The sequence below is a fragment of the Saccopteryx bilineata genome, chromosome 1, assembly GCF_036850765.1.
Source record: "Saccopteryx bilineata isolate mSacBil1 chromosome 1, mSacBil1_pri_phased_curated, whole genome shotgun sequence".
NCBI lineage: Eukaryota > Metazoa > Chordata > Mammalia > Chiroptera > Emballonuridae > Saccopteryx > Saccopteryx bilineata.
The window spans coordinates 259,684,828-259,700,701 of record NC_089490.1 but is presented as its reverse complement, the minus strand read 5'-3'; the positions used below and the strand labels follow the sequence as shown (position 1 = coordinate 259,700,701).

The following is a 15,874-nucleotide window of genomic DNA, read 5'->3' as shown; positions in this document are numbered from 1 at the left end:
CACTGAGCCAACTGGCCAGGGCTCTAGGAATATTTCTTTTCTTTTTCTCTTTTTTTTTTTCTTCTGAAGCTGGAAACGGGGAGAGACAGACAGATTCCCACATGCGCCTGACCGGGATCCACCTGGCACGCCCACCAGGGGGTGACGCTCTGCCCACCAGGGGGCGATGCTCTGCCCCTCCGGGGGGTCACTCTGCCACGACCAGAGCCACTCTAGCTCCTGGGGCAGAGGCCAAGGAGCTATCCCCAGCGCCTGGGCCATCCTTGCTCCAATGGAGCCTTGGCTGCGGGAGGGGAAGAGAGAGACAGAGAGGAAGGAGGGGGTGGGGGTGGAGAAGCAAATGGGAGCTTCTCCTGTGTGCCCTGGCCGGGAATCGAAACCGGGTCCCCCGCACGCCAGGCTGACGCTCTACCACTGAGCCAACCAGCCAGGGCTCTAGGAATATTTCTTGAGGGTGGTATTTACCCCCTGTTGTGAGTATTAAATGCAGTTGGTCCTTTCATGGGTGGTTATTCCTTCGGGCTGGCTGGCTCTACGGTCAGCCTTGATCATATGTATTAGACACTGTGCACTGTCTGTCCTGTTGGGTGTATTTATTCTCTAAAGTGTTTGTTGACTGATGGACTCCTCCTTTGGGCATTCTGCTTGTGGAGCTAGCTGACTCCAGCATTGGTGCTGTCTGCCACCCACTACTGGTTGTGTTGGTTCTGGGTCTTCTTCGGTTGGCATCAGCTGTTGTTTGTAACCTGCCATGGGCTACCTGTCTGGAGCTACTGCTCTGTTTGCTGTTTGTTTCTGTGTTTTCTGTGCCTGGGCAGTGTAGGAGGGACCAACCTGTGAATAGGGATCAGTTTGCTTCTGCTTAAAGATGACAGTAGCTCTGTGAAAACCCCAAGCTTTGTAGATTTGCTTCCACTTTTCAGCTTCTCTACCTCCTCTTGTAGCTGCGTGATCTTCCCACAGTCTTCTATAGGAAGACTGTAGTGTGGGCTCAGACAGCCCTGACTCCTCCTACCCCTTCACAGATTGCAAACTTGGTGGGTTAGGGCAGCTGGGATCGGGAACACAACGTTAGCGGGATCCCCTACTTCAGGGGACTTTTTGTCAGAAGCTGAGTATGGGGAAATGGGCTCCTATTCCAGAGCCTAATACCTCAGATACTGCTGGATACTCCAATTCTATTTCTCCCAGCAAAGTGAACTTCAGATTGAGTGGGGCCGACAGACCCCTCTGCAGAAGTTCTTCCAGATGATGAGTTCCTGGTCTCAGGAAGGATGACTGAGAGACTCCTCCCTCCCTGGGGCTGACTATGCTCCCCCAAAAGTGGCTAAACCCCTTGACCAGACCCAACAATAGACTCATGGGGACCCATACTTTGAATATCCATGCTTCGAGCCTCTCTCCCTTACCCCTGTGGAACTTAGCCCAGCATGGCAGGATATCCAGGACCTGGGCCAACCGACTGTGAAGCTCCACCATGCATGTCCAATGTGCATGAGCCACAGTGCTGGTACTGATCACAAAAAGTAGAACTTGCCTCAGATGAGCCCAGTGTCTGATAAGACCTCCCTTAGGACATGCCGCCAGCAAGGGTCATTAGGTCTTGAACTCATACTCTCTGCAGCTGGCCTCTGGATATGCCAGCCCTGGAGGGAGCCTAGTGCAGACCAGAGGTGGACACTGCTGACTGGCCCTCAGCAACCTTCTTGGAGCTACAAGTGATCCAGAGTTTGTGACTGCCTCTGCTGGGTCCAGGTGCACCTGGACATACCAAGCCACACACCTAGGTTGACTTTTACCCACACTGGGCCTGGGGGAAGGTCAGCTAAAGGTCAGGGTTCCCTTAGACCCGCTTCCTGCAGCTTTGTCTGCTGGGTGCTTGTTGGGCTCAGCCACTGAAATAAAACCTCTGGTGGAGTCTAGAGCCTGTGGCAATTCGGGGATCAGAAAGGGCAGTGGGTGTGGCTCCACCCCTCTGCCCCAGGTGTCTGTCCAGACTTTTTTCACAGACCTCAGTAGGGTGTGGCCCCAGGAGTCCGGTGGGTGTGGCCTCTGAGACCCAGATATGTGGTCTGTCCACAGTCTCAACAGTTTCTACTGAGGCTCCCGTGATGCAGAAGCACCAATAATAGACTCAGGAACCTGCAGGTGGGTGTGTGGGGTGGAGAAAGCTCCCAACAACAGGAAACTGAGTCACTGACACATGCCCTCCTTCCTGGCTGACTTCTCAGAAGGGCCCAGTCTCCATAGGGTGGGGTAGAAGAGACTCCCGAGGGCAGGGTTGTTGCTTTTCCTCAGACTAATGTCACACAGAGGGGACTGTTCCAATCAAGAATGATGGTGACTGCAGTATTGGAGAATGATTCAGCACAGAGGTTCTGATGTCCGTTCACCACAGTGTCTCCCCCTGGGCTACCAACTTCATACTCTCATATAGCTCTAATATTCTCAGCCCTCCCTCTTCTAGAGCCCTAGGTAAGTGGCTGTGAATGAGATTTTCTGTGCTGGCCCTTTAAGACAGAGCCTGCATCACTGAGAGCTCCAATCTTTCTCACAGACAAACCTCGGCTCTTCACTGCCAAATGCTCTGTTTGCATCCCTTCTAGGCTCTAGGGCTCTAGGTTGGGGTGCCCGACCTGGGGCTTAGGACCTGCACCTCTCAGGGTGAACCTCCCTATGATCTATTTTTAACACTGCATTCAAAAGGCTCTTTTTATAAACCTGATCATGCTATACCTTTGGTTCAAAACCTTCCAGTGGATTCTCAGCTCAAAGTAAATGCTGTAGACCTTACAATGACCTACAAATGACCTGACTCCTGGCCATCTCTCTTACCTGTCTTTCATCTCTACTCCTTGCTCACTTCTACTCAGAGAGGCTGGTTTCTCTCGTGTCCTGATATGTGAAACATGCTCACTTTATAAGGTGGCAGACAGTGATACATGCTGCAGAAAAAAGGGAAGCAGGGAAAAGAGTTGAAGCCTGGAAGTGAATGCTTTTCTAAAAAGAAAGGTCAAGAAGTTACTCATTAAGGTGACATTTGAGCAGAGATCTGAAGGAAATGAGAGCATTCACATAAGTAGAGGGAGAACCTCCAAGACAAAAGAAAGGATCCTTCAGATCTCTGCTCAAATGTCACCTTAATGAAGTTTCCTGACCTTTCTTTTTAGAAAAACATCCCACTTCCAGTCTCTAACTCCTTTCCCTGTTTCACTTTTCTCTACAACATATTTCACTCAGTCTTCCACCTTATAAAGTTCACTTGCTCACTACTAGCTGGCTCCCACCACTATAGGCAGGAATTTTCATCTGCCTTGTTCACTGCTGTCTCCCAAGAATCTAGAAGAGTGCATAGCACACACAGTTAATATCTAAGAAAGCAAGTAAGCTGCGTTCTTATAACTAAATCTAACCTGGTACATATTTAGGCAACTAAAATATGCTAAATATATAAAATACTGACTTATGAAAAATGGCAAAACTCCATTTATCTGTAAAAGAAAGCTTAATCCATGAAACAACTCATTCTGCAAAGCTTACCACACACTGAATATCCATTTATTCACTAAGTATGTACTAGGCAGCTACTGATGTGCTAGGCATATTTGGTTTTCTCATGCGAAACCTCTGAAAGTAGTATTTATCATATTAACCTATTCTCCTACAGCTAAATGGAGTAGAAAAAATCCAAGTTGCCATGGACACCAAACCTTAGACTACACTGAAACAGTATGATCTCCTACCTCTCCTGAGAATTTGAACTGAGCATCACAGATATAGTCAAATGGATGATAGATGGGACTACAGGTAGTAATGAAGAAGGAGTGGCTGGGGCAGCCACATCAGGTAGTGTGCATAATGAGCACACGGAAGGCAGAAGAGAGAGAGGCAGACAGACAAGAGAAGGTACAGGGAGAAAAATAAAAATATGACTATCAAGAAACAAAATAGCCTTGGTTCCTGACTGGACAGATCCAGTTCTTGGGACACTCAGCTTTGTTTCTTAACCATAGATTATCAGCAACATTGTTTACAATTGGCTGTATCTATATACTACTACCCCTTTACCCTGAGTAGTTTTCTTTCTTTTTTTTAATTTTTCTTTTTTTTACAGAGACAGAGAGAGAGTCAGAGAGAGGGATAGATAGGGACAGACAGACAGGAACGAAGAAAGATGAGAAGCATCAATCATCAGTTTTTCGTTGTGACACCTTAGTTGTTCAGATTGCTTTCTCATATGTGCCTTGACCACGGGCCTTCAGCAGACCAAGTAACCCCTTGCTCGAGCCAGCGACCTTGGGTTCAAGCTGGTGAGCATTTTGCTCAAGCCAGATGAACCCGCGCTCAAGCTGGCAACCTCAGGGTCTCGAACCTGGGTCCTCTGCATCCCAGTCCAATGCTCTATCTACTGCGCAACCACCCGATCAGGCGTGAGTAGTTTTCTTTCAATACATCCTACCTTACCATGTATATTCCAAAGAATTTTCAGATAGTCAAGATTGAAAAAATTTATCTTTTTTTTTTTTTTTTTTTTTTTTTGTATTTTTCTGAAGCTGGAAACGGGGAGAGACAGTCAGACTCCCGCATGTACCCGACCGGGATCCACCCAGCACGCCCACCAGGGACAACGCTCTGCCCACCAGGGGACAATGCTCTGCCCCTCTGGGGCGTCGTTCTGCTGCGACCAGAGCCACTCTAGCGCCTGGGGCAGAGGCCAAGGAGCCATCCCCAGCGCCCGGGCCATCTTTGCTCCAATGGAGCCTTGGCTGCGGGAGGGGAAGAGAGAGACAGAGAGGAAGGAGAGGGGGGTGGAGAAGCAAATGGGCGCTTCTCCTATGTGCCCTGGCCAGGAATCGAACCAGAGTCCCCCACACGCCAGGCTGATGCTCTACCACTGAGCCAACCGGCCAGGGCCTCTTATCATTTATTTTTTAAAGGCATTAATAAAAAGCTTAACATACTGAGAAAGTTACAATATACAAATGTGTTGACAAACTGACTTCTGCATTACATGTAACCTTGCGTTTTTAAAAATTATTTCCACTGTTCAGTTATTCAAACTGGTTATTCCTTGGAAAACACCTGGCTGATTATTTAAGCATGAGTCACATTTGACAAGGGCAAATGCAGATGATTCTGCCACTAACTAAGTGTTCATGAAGAAAATGACAAAAACTGTTCATATCTACCAGGGCACATCAAAATACCCTCTCCTTGGGAGAGAGCTGCTCCTTAATTTGAAGAAAAAATGTCTAGATATAATTATAAAATTTAAAAACCTGTTTTTATAAAAATCATAAAGGAAAGAGAAAATGTAAAGCTATACATTCACCGAGGTCAATTAAACTAGAATAAAAATCTGCTAATAATCTTAGTGTAGTATTAATTTCAATCTTTATGGAATAGTTGAATAGGCAAATTAATTTTGAAATTCACTTGGAAAAATAAATGGGCAAGAATAATTTAAAAAATTTTTAGGCCTGGTTGGGAACTCGATTGGAGCTTCATCCTGAAGCATGAAGATTGTGGGTTTGGTCCCTGGTCAGGCACATGCAGGAAACAGATTGCTGTATCTCTCTTTCTCTCTCCCTTCCTCTCTCTAAAATCAATCAATAAATTTTAAAAATAAAACACTTTAAGAAATACTAGTATTTGCTCTGTCTCATATTACAAAACAATGATAAAAATCATGTGTTAAGAAAATAGTGATTACAACAATACATTCTTCCAACTACAGCAAAACTAAAAATTATTCCTACCTAGAAATTAAGACATTTATTAAACATTTCTAGAGTTTGAAACAAATGTAAACTTTTGCAATATCTAGAATATTTTATTGTAACTCATAGTAGATATTTTGCAATATCTAGAATATCTACATAGTAGAATCTAGAGAATACAACTAAAGCACTGTTTAAGGGAAATTTTATGGTATTAAAATAGCCACTTTTAATAATATAATAGTTAAGAATAAAATTTTAACTTGACCAGGTGGTGGCACAATGGATAAAGCACCGCCTGGGACACAGAGGACCCAGGTTTGAAACTCTGAGGTTGCAGCCTTGAGCACGGGCTAACCAGTTTGAGCTCAGGGTCGCTGGCTTGAAGCCCAAGGTCGCTGGCTTGAGCAAGGGGTCACTCACTCTGCTGGTCAAGGCACACATGAGAAAGCAGTCACTGAACTAAGTTGCCGTAACAAAGAATTGATATTTCTCATCTCTCTCCCTGTCTGTCCCTATCTGTCCCTCTCCCTGACACTCTGTTAAAAAAAAAGAGCAAAGAATCCATTTTTAAAAACTTATTTAAATAGCAGAATGAAGAAATTAAACCCCTTTATCCTCTGGATCCACTGAGCCCAATTTTAGAATTTGAGTTTCTTTTTTAAGCAGTCATAACTATTTTTAAGGGTTCATAACTCAGATTCTTAGAGGTCTGCCAAAGAAGACTTATAAAAAAATTAATAAAACTCTATATTATAATTGTGCTACAACTCTACTAGACTCTTATAAAACTATAGTATCTAGGGACCCTGGCTCAGAAGCTCCGTTGGTTATAGCATCATCCTGATATATCAAAGGTTGCAGGTTTGAACCCTGGTCAGGGCACATACAGGAATTAACCAATGATTGTATAAATAAGTGAAACAAAAAGTTATTTCTCTTTCTCGCTTCCTACCTCTCTAAAAATCTATTTAAAATATTTAAAAAATAAAATATAAGAATCTCAATGTTTTTATTATCCTTTATCTTGAAACACTATTATTTTCCCCAGGATTTATTTTATTGTAACTCATTGTGACCTCTAATGATTTCTGCCTCCTAGTATTCACATCCTTGTATAATCAATCCCCTTCCATTTGACTGTGGGATAGACTTACTCCTAAAGAATAGAAACAGTGGAAGTGATGGTGTGTGGGTCAGAGACTAAGTTACAGAAGCGAGATGGTGTTGCTTACTTTCTATTGGATCACTCACTCTAGCTAGAGAAGCCAGCTGCCATGTTTCTAACATGGGCTCTCAGGTTGCCTGTGGAGAGCCCCAAGTAGCAAGGCTGCTGAAGCCTCCTAACAACATGAGTGAGCTTGGAAGCAGGCCCTCCTAGCCCCCCTGAGATGACTATAGTCTTGAGGCTGACAACTTGATGCAGCCTCATGAGAACCAACCGGCTAAGCTGCTCCTGGATTCCTGACCCACAGAAACTAGATAATAAATTTGATGTTATAAGGTGCTAAATTTTGGGGTATTTTCTTATGCAGCTATAGATTAGACAACTCACCAATGATCTCTAGCTATGCTTTTTTTTTTTAAATAAAATTTTTACTTTTCTGAAGTTGGAAACGGGGAGGCAGCCAGACAGACTCCCACATGCGCCAGACAGGGATCCACCCGGCACGCCCACCAGGGAGCGATGCTCTGCCCATCTGGGGCGTTGCTCTGCTGTAACCAGAGCCACTCCACTGCCCGAGGCAGAGGCCATAGAGCTATCCTCAGCGCCCAGGCTAACTTTGCTCCAATGGAGCCTCGGCTGCGGGAGGGGAAGAGAGAGACAGAGAGGAAGGAGAGGGGGAGGGGTGGAGAAGCAGATGGGCGCTTCTCCTGTGTGCCCTGGCTGGGAATCGAACCTGGGACTCCCGCACGCCAGGCCGACGCTCTACCACTGAGCCAACCGGCCAGGGCCTCAAGAAGTTTTTTTAATATTTTTATTTATTGACAGACAGACAGACAGACATTTGTTGTTCCACTTACTGATGCATTCATTGGTTGATTCCTGTGTGTGCCCTGACCTGGAGGAAACCTACAACCTGGTGTACTGGGACAGCACTCTTAGAGCTACCTGGCCAGGGCCCAGGAAGTTTTAATGGAAGTCTGAAGACACTATGCTTGTCTTTCGGCTCCCCGCCCCAAGCTTTACCAGAACATAATTGAGAATTCAGCCTTTTCATTTTCTGTCCTTAACGGCAAAGAGAAAACTAACAGAGGAAGTCAGTTTGTTATTAAATTCATGAGAAGGTGAACGTAGATAGACAGCAACATCTGGACCAACAGTTGGAAAACTATGGCCTAAAATACTACCGAACACTTTAAGAAAAAAACTTCCAATCTCTACTCTATAGACTAGTAACGGTGGTGATACTGTTCATAAGCAAAATCTAAAGACAATGTATCTTTAGATGATACTATATACTCTACTTAAATGAATTTTCTCTAATTCAAATTAATATATTTCTGAGGACAAAAAAATACAGTATTTTATTAAATATTTTAATACACCATTTAGTTCAGAATACTTTTTTTCTTATTTTCCTCCTTAAAACCCTAGATGTGTCTTATGGTCAGGTGCATCTTATGGAGTGAAAAATATGGTATATGGTAGCATTCAGTCACTGAACAGGAAGGACTTCATTATATAATTTGTGACTCAAAACCTAACCCATCTCATTTTGCTAAAACAACGTATGACAGTATTTTTTTTAAGTGAGAGGAAGAGAGGCAGACTCCTGTATTTCCCCCCCATGGGATACACCTGGCAAGCCAACCAGGGGCCCTTGCTCTGTTGCAACCAGGCCACTTTTTTTTTTTTAGCACCTGAGGCAGAGGCCATGGAGCCATTCTCAGTGCCCTGGGCCAATTTGCTCCAATCCAGCCATTGCTGGAGGGGAGAAGAGAGAGATAGAAAGGGGGAGAGACAGAGATGCGACAGGGGGGAGGGATGAAACAGATGGGTGCTTGTCCTATGTGCCCTGGCTGGGAATTGAACCCGGGACATACACATGCTGGGCTGATGCTCTACCACTGAGGAAACTGGCCAGGGCTAGTACTTTGTTTTTTAAGCCGGGGGGGGGGGGGGGGACAGGAAGGGAGATGAAAAGGATCAACTCGTAGTTGTGTCACTTTAATTGTTTACTGATTGCTTCTCATATGTGCCTTGAACGTCGTGGGAAAGGAGGCTTCAGCCAAGCCTGTGACCCCATGCTCAAGCTGGTGACCTTGGGATCAAGCCAGCAACCCTGTGGCTCAAGCTGGTGAGCTCGTGCTCAAGCCGGCGACCGCGGGGTTTCGAACCTGGAACTTCAGTGTCCCAGGTTGACGCTTTATCCACTGTGCCACCACTGGTCAGGTGTGACATTATTCTTTCATCTTTTATGATGCTTGTGCACCAAATTTTACTTGACATAGCTTATAAGTGAATAAATGTGGAAGGCTGACGTATACACAAATTAAATGGAAGATAATGTAGAAATAAAAATAACTGAACAGATCATTCTGTTTATAAATATATAAATGAACTGTTTTGCTGTTATGCAACAAAGATAGCTATCATCTATCAACAAAATTATGATCCATGAAGATATCAAAGTACTGTTTTGATGAAGTGTATGAATAAAAAAACCAATAAAGCTACAACATAGCAGAGATGCATTTAAAATGCTATATTCAGTATTTATAAAATACATAAATATATTCTAAGTTCATGCATTACAGCTAATGACGTTAGCTGCAAAGAATAGTATACATTGGGATGATGTATATATGTATAAATTCAAAACTAAGAAAATATGAAAAAAATTGGGTCTGCTACATTTGAATTCTCATTAAAATTACTATCAAAGTTATTTTCACAATCTCTTTTTTAGAGAGGCAGGAGGGAGACAGGAACATAAAGCTGCTCATGATGTGTTCACAGTCTCTTTATTCTTCTGAATACTATTTGTAAAATGAATAAAAAATACAATTGACTCTTGTTATTCACAGCAGTTATATTTTAAAAAATCACCACAGCCTGACCTGTAGTGGCACAATGGATAGAGCATTGACCTGGAGCACTGAGGTCACTGGTTCAAAACCGCAGGCTTGCCCCGTCAAAGCACATACAAAAAAGAATCGGTGAACAATTAAAGTGAAGCAACTATAAGTTGATGCTTCTCTCTATATAAACACCAATCAATAAATAAAATCTTTAAAAATAATTTAAATTTTTTTTTAAAAAGTCACCACACTGATTTTATATATACTATGCTATTGCTCCTAGAATAAACACAGGCTAAGTTCCTGCAAGCCTCGGATCATATTTTTATAAATTGATAAGATACATAACCTTTTTTATGTATTTCTGTTAAAAGACATGTTATTTAATATACATTGTTGGACCATTATTACTGAACTCAGAGCCAACAGCACTAATGAAGCTTATCTAACACGTGTATTTTTTTCTGTAAGGCACATTACAGCCTTCTTGCACGTGGAAACACTAGACAGAATGTCAGCACAATGCTTGAGGGCCATTTTTTTTTCTTGAGGGCCATTTTAAAGAGCAAAATCAAAAGGCACAAAAATGAAGCACTAAGATTGTGAAAATAAGCCTTGTTTATAGTATAAGAGCTGAAACAAGAAAATATTGCTCAACCTCAGCTGGGAACATCTGTGTCAGGTGTCTCAAAATTTTCCCCTTTCTGCCTGACCAGGTGGTGGCGCAGTGGATAGAGCGTAGGACTGGGATGCGGAAGGACCCAGGTTCGAGACCCCGAGGTCGCCAGCTTGAGCGCCGGCTCATCTGGCTTGAGCAAAGAGCTCACCAGCTTGGACCCAAGGTCGCTGGCTCCAGCAGGGGGTTACTCGGTCTGCTGAAGGCCCATGGTCAAGGCACATGTGAGAAAGCAATCAATGAACAACTAAGAAGTCGCAAAGCGCAACGAGAAACTGATGATTGATGCTTCTCATCTCTCTCCGTTCCTGTCTGTCTGTCCCTGTCTATCCCTCTCTCTGACTCACTCTCTGTCTCTGTAAAATAAATAAATAATTCTCATAAAAAAAAAAAATTTTTCCCCTTTCTGCATCTGTCCATGAATGACAATGAAAATGCCATGAATACTGATCCTGGGCTGAAGTAGGCAAATTTGCAAATACAGAATCAACGAATAAGGAGGATCTAGAGTAGATAATATTTTATCAGCAAAGATTTGAAAGACTAAACACAAATATTTAAAATGATAATGGGAAAATAACTATAGATATAGCAAAAAAATTAAACATCAGAAGAACACTCAAAAGCTGCAAGAGAGAAATGAATCTGACTATATGAAAATAAAGCAGTAAGACCATAAAAAGCAAACATTTCTGTCAAAATGACAACTGTTATCACTATAAGCATGGTCAAACAAAATGATAAACTAAAAATAAAGGTATCTACAACTCATATCACAAAGGGATGGTTACCACACATACAAAGAATTCTTGCAAATCAAAAGGGGAAACTACAATCCAAGTTGAAAGTGGGCAAAGGTGATGTTCATAAAGTTTTCAGAAAAGACAAGACACATAGCTCTTAAACATATATAAAAGGCACTACACACACACAAATTGCAAATACAATGAGATAATTATTTTCAACTAGTGGATTGAGAAAGATCCAAAGGTTTGATAAATTATTGGCTAGACTGTGGGAAACATAACTTTCAAACAATGTTGGTGGGAATATAAATTAACACAATCTACTGAGAGCAATTTAACAAAAATCTATTACAATTATAAATGCATACCCTCTTCAATCCAGCTGTTCTAATTCTAGACTGGAATTCTAGATTCTAATTCTATTTATTTAGATAATCCTAGAGATATATTTATACACCTACAAAAAATATGTAAAATAATACTGACTATATTAAATAACACTTGCAAACAGACTAAACTTCCATTCATAATAGCTCAATTAAATAAGTATGATATACATTTATATATATATAAGAATATCCTGAAGCTGTTTAAAACAAAGTTTTATATACTGATAGTACATATATTTCAATAGATCGTTTAAAAAAAGACATCGGTTAATGTGTGAAGTACCTATAAAAATGAACAATTAAAAGTTTAAAAGAAAAAAATAGTTTAAAAGAATAATGATACATTATATCAGATTTATTTTAATTACACATTTTTTATTGTTAATAAATGTACACAGTAGAAAAAATACAAAAGGGTATACTGTAAGGTCCCCCTCACAGGACTTTGTCTTCTAGTACCTCTTCAGAGATAAACTGAATATCATCCTGAGGTGATACTCAATGCATATACATGTATGTAAATATGTACTTACACAAACAGGTAGCACAATACACACAGTTTTGTGACTTATTTTCATTTAAATATATCTTCCTGACAGATTGCTATACATAACAAACAACAATGTAGTTTTAAAAAACAAAAAGTTAAAAGAAAAAACTGAGGCCTGGCCAGTGGGCTCAGTGATAGAGTGTCAGCCCAGCGTGTGGATGTCTCAGGTTTGATTCCTGGTCATGGTACAGAGAAGAAGCAACCATTGGCTTCTCCACTCCCTCCTTCTTTCTCTCTCTCCGTGTCTCTCTCTCTCTCTCTCTCTCTCTCTCTCTCTCTCTCTCTCTCTCTCTCTTCCCCTCCTGAAGCCATAGCTCAATTGGTTTGAGCACATTGGCCCCAGAGCTGAGGATAGCTCCATAGAGCCTCCACCTCAAGTGCTAAAAATAGCTTGGTTGCAAGCATGGCCCAAGATGGACAGAGCATCAGTCCCAGATTGGGGTTGCTGGGTGGATTCCAGTCAGTGCACATGCAGCAGTCTGTCTCTCTCCCCTGCTCCTCTCACTTGGAAAATAAGGAGAGAATAAATAAATAAACTGAACAGTAGTTCAAATTTTAAAACTCTTATTTTATAAAATAGAGTAACAATGAAGAAACAGAATTCTTCAACTATAACAAGTAAATACTATAACAGATAAGTATGAAGAATAAGGGCATTATTAACTAGTTTATTCCTTTGGGGAAGCAATATGACAACATACAATGATCTACAAGACAATTCAGAATTTGAAACCTAATATATAAAATTAATCATCAATACACAAAAAAATTCAATGAAACTTTGTTTAAAAAGCCAAAAATAGAGAAGCAATCAATGAACAACCAAGGGGACACAACTATGAGTTGATGCTTCTCATCTCCCTCCCTTCTTGTTTCTCTCTTAAAAAAAAGCGAAAAACAGATTTCTGCCATCTAGAAATGTACACTATAATAACCCAAATATGACATTAATCTTACATATTTGAGAGGTATAGAGTGTAAATATTGTTTAGTACATTTTAATCACCATACAATAGAATAATCTTTCAGAAAACATGCAACAGCTAAAAACTAATGGTTCCGAAATGGGAAAGATACTGCAACGAACTGTGCCATCCCACCAGATACTCAAGAGGAAAATGGTGTTTGCTTAAAAATAGTGGGAATGGCTGGCAGTGTATCTATTTCCTTGCTACAGATTATAAAACTGGGCACAATATACAGGGTGGGGCAAAAGTAGGTTTACAATTGTGAATATGCAAAAGTGTATTCTTGTATTATTACTTATTAATTATTGTATTATTTTCTACATGAACAACTGTAAACCTACTTTTGCTCTACCCTATATGATACAACTGTTTTCAGGCACTGGGCAGTGGGCGCATCCTTAAGAAAGGGTAACACATAAAGTGAGCTTCACTTTCACCCATTTTTAGCTGGACACAATTTCCAAACTACAGCGTGGAAAGTAAAACCTAAGCAGAGTATTGTTCCCCCTGGGTAGAAGAATGATATCATAATATGGGCCTTGGAGTAAGGCAGCTGGAATTTGAAGAGGCAAGGTTTAGAGAAGAGCGGTTTAAAGAGAAGGACCTCCAGATATTTGTGTAGAATTTCCACTTAGGAAATTCTATTTAAGATTAGGTCCTTGCCCAAATCTTAAATCATGCATCTGGAGGACAAAACTCCACAAAACCTGGAAGAAGCAATTGCTGGGGTGGGGCTGAGGAGGGCAGCTAAGGGCTGACGAAAGAATTCTGAGGTAGTATGTACAGAGTTCCACCATTTCTTATGTGGCCCAAAGCAAGTCATTTCACCTCTATGAACCTTTCTCATCTATAAAATGGGAATAACTATAGTATCTAACTTGATGTTGCTATAAAGATCAAATGAAATAACTATACCTAGTACACACAGTAGTCACTCAAAAAGTTATGATTATTAGAGGGAAGAAATATTTCATGTGACAAAATTTTAGTTTCCTTTACAATAAAAAACAAAATACAAATTAACAGAAACTGAAACCAAGATTTATAAAATAAGATTTTTTTATGCTTAACCAGAAGTCTTTACGTAAACACAAAGACTCATTAATGCTCAAGTACACTGCCTCACCTCTGTCTTACGCCTAGAAACCAAGAACTGGTTTTATTTAAAGTGGAATACACCTCAACTCAAAATTATATGCCATTTTAAAATGTGAAAGGTCAATTTATGTGTCACAATAACTAGTAATGAAAAAATCAGAGTTTCTAACCTAAAAACTTAGTTTCTCCAAAAGGTAGTCCCACTATACTACTTGATACCTTCAAAATGTTACATACGTTCCCGTGTAATTAACTTTCAAAACTGTTCACTTACTTGTAGAATTTGTTAAAACTCTTCTTTTAAGACTAGCAAGAAATAAGAGCTGATGCCTAACCTTTCAGGGTAAAAGATATGATTTGAAAACAACTCTGAAATCTCTTTTCCATTTACAATACCATTTTCTCTCTCCTTTGACAGTCCTTTCATTCTAAGCTTTTAAGTAAAAAACAGTGCCAGATATTATAGACATAAAGAATGAGATATAGCTGGACCAGGTAGTGGTGCAGTGGATGCAGATGACCCAGGTTTGAAACCACAAGGTCGCTGGCTTGAGGGCAGGCTCACCAGCTTGAATGTGGAGTCATTGGCTTGTGTGTGGGATGCTAGACATGAGCTCAAAGGTTACTGGCTTGAAGCCCAAGGTTGCTGGCTTGAGCAAGGGGTCACTGTCTTGGCTGGAGCCTCCCAATCAAGGCACATAAGAGAAAGCAATCAATGAACTAAGGTGCTGCAACAAAGAACTGATGCTTCTCATCTCTCTACTTTCCTGTCTTTCTGTCCCTCTCAAAAAAAAAAAAAAGTGTTTTGCCTCTAATGACAGAGAAAAGAAAGATAAATAATCAATAAAGATAGGCCCTGGCCAGTTGGCTCAGTGGTAGAGTATTGGCCTGGCGTGTGGAAGTCCCGGGTTCAATTCCCGGCCAGGGCCTAGAGGAGAAGCATCCATCTGCTTCTCCACCCTTCCCCCTCTCATTTCTCTCTGTCTCTCTTCCCCTCCAGCGCCAAGGCTCCATTGGAGCAAAGTTGGCACTGAGAATGGCTCCATGGCCTCCGCCTCAGGCACCAGAATGGCTCTGGTTGCAACCAAGCAATGCCCAGGTGGGCAGAGCATCGCCCCCTAGTGGGCATGCCGGGTTGATCCCAGTCAGGTGCATGCGGGAGTCTGTCTGATTGCCTCCCTGCTTCTTTGAAAAAATACAAAAAAAAAAAAACAAAAAAAGATAACATAGCCATATCCAGGTAGATCAGTTGGTTAGAACACAGTCCCAGTACAACAAAGCTGTAGGTTTGATCCCTGGTGCAAGCACATAAGGATCAACCAATGGATGCATAAAGTTAGTAGAGTAACAAATTGATGACTCTCCCCTCCTTCCTATCTCTCTAAAACAATGAAAATAATTAAAATTAAAATAAAGATAACATAATGGGAAAAGATATGTAATAGAAATAAGAAGAGAGCAGATTCAAAGAGAAAAAATGTTATGAATGTGGGTATAAGAAGGCTGAGTGGCATTAGGAAAAGTGATAGGACATTTGATCTACCTTGGGCCTTGAATAACCTAGCTGAGGAGCTTCAACTAAATCAAAATGAGCCTGACCTGTGGTGGCACAGTGGATAAAGCATCGACTTGGACCACTTAGGTCGCTGGTTCAAAACCCTGGGTTTTCCCGGTCAAGGCACATATGGGAGTTGATGCTTC

At 41.5% G+C, this 15,874-nt stretch overlaps 1 protein-coding gene across 3 annotated transcripts in view; it reads right to left on the bottom strand.

Annotated features, from left to right (window-relative positions):
• The window catches only part of LOC136312212 (survival of motor neuron protein), a 120,242-nt gene that overhangs the window by 78,350 nt on the left and 26,018 nt on the right, over positions 1-15,874 (bottom strand). Inside the window, exon 9 of one of the 3 annotated variants that reach the window (XM_066241741.1) lies at positions 11,968-12,611. The exons of the other annotated variants lie outside the window; for them this stretch is intronic. The gene's annotated coding sequence lies outside the window, so the exon portion shown is untranslated. Of the gene's footprint in view, positions 1-11,967; positions 12,612-15,874 lie in introns of those variants that run through there. 3 annotated transcript variants of the gene reach the window in all.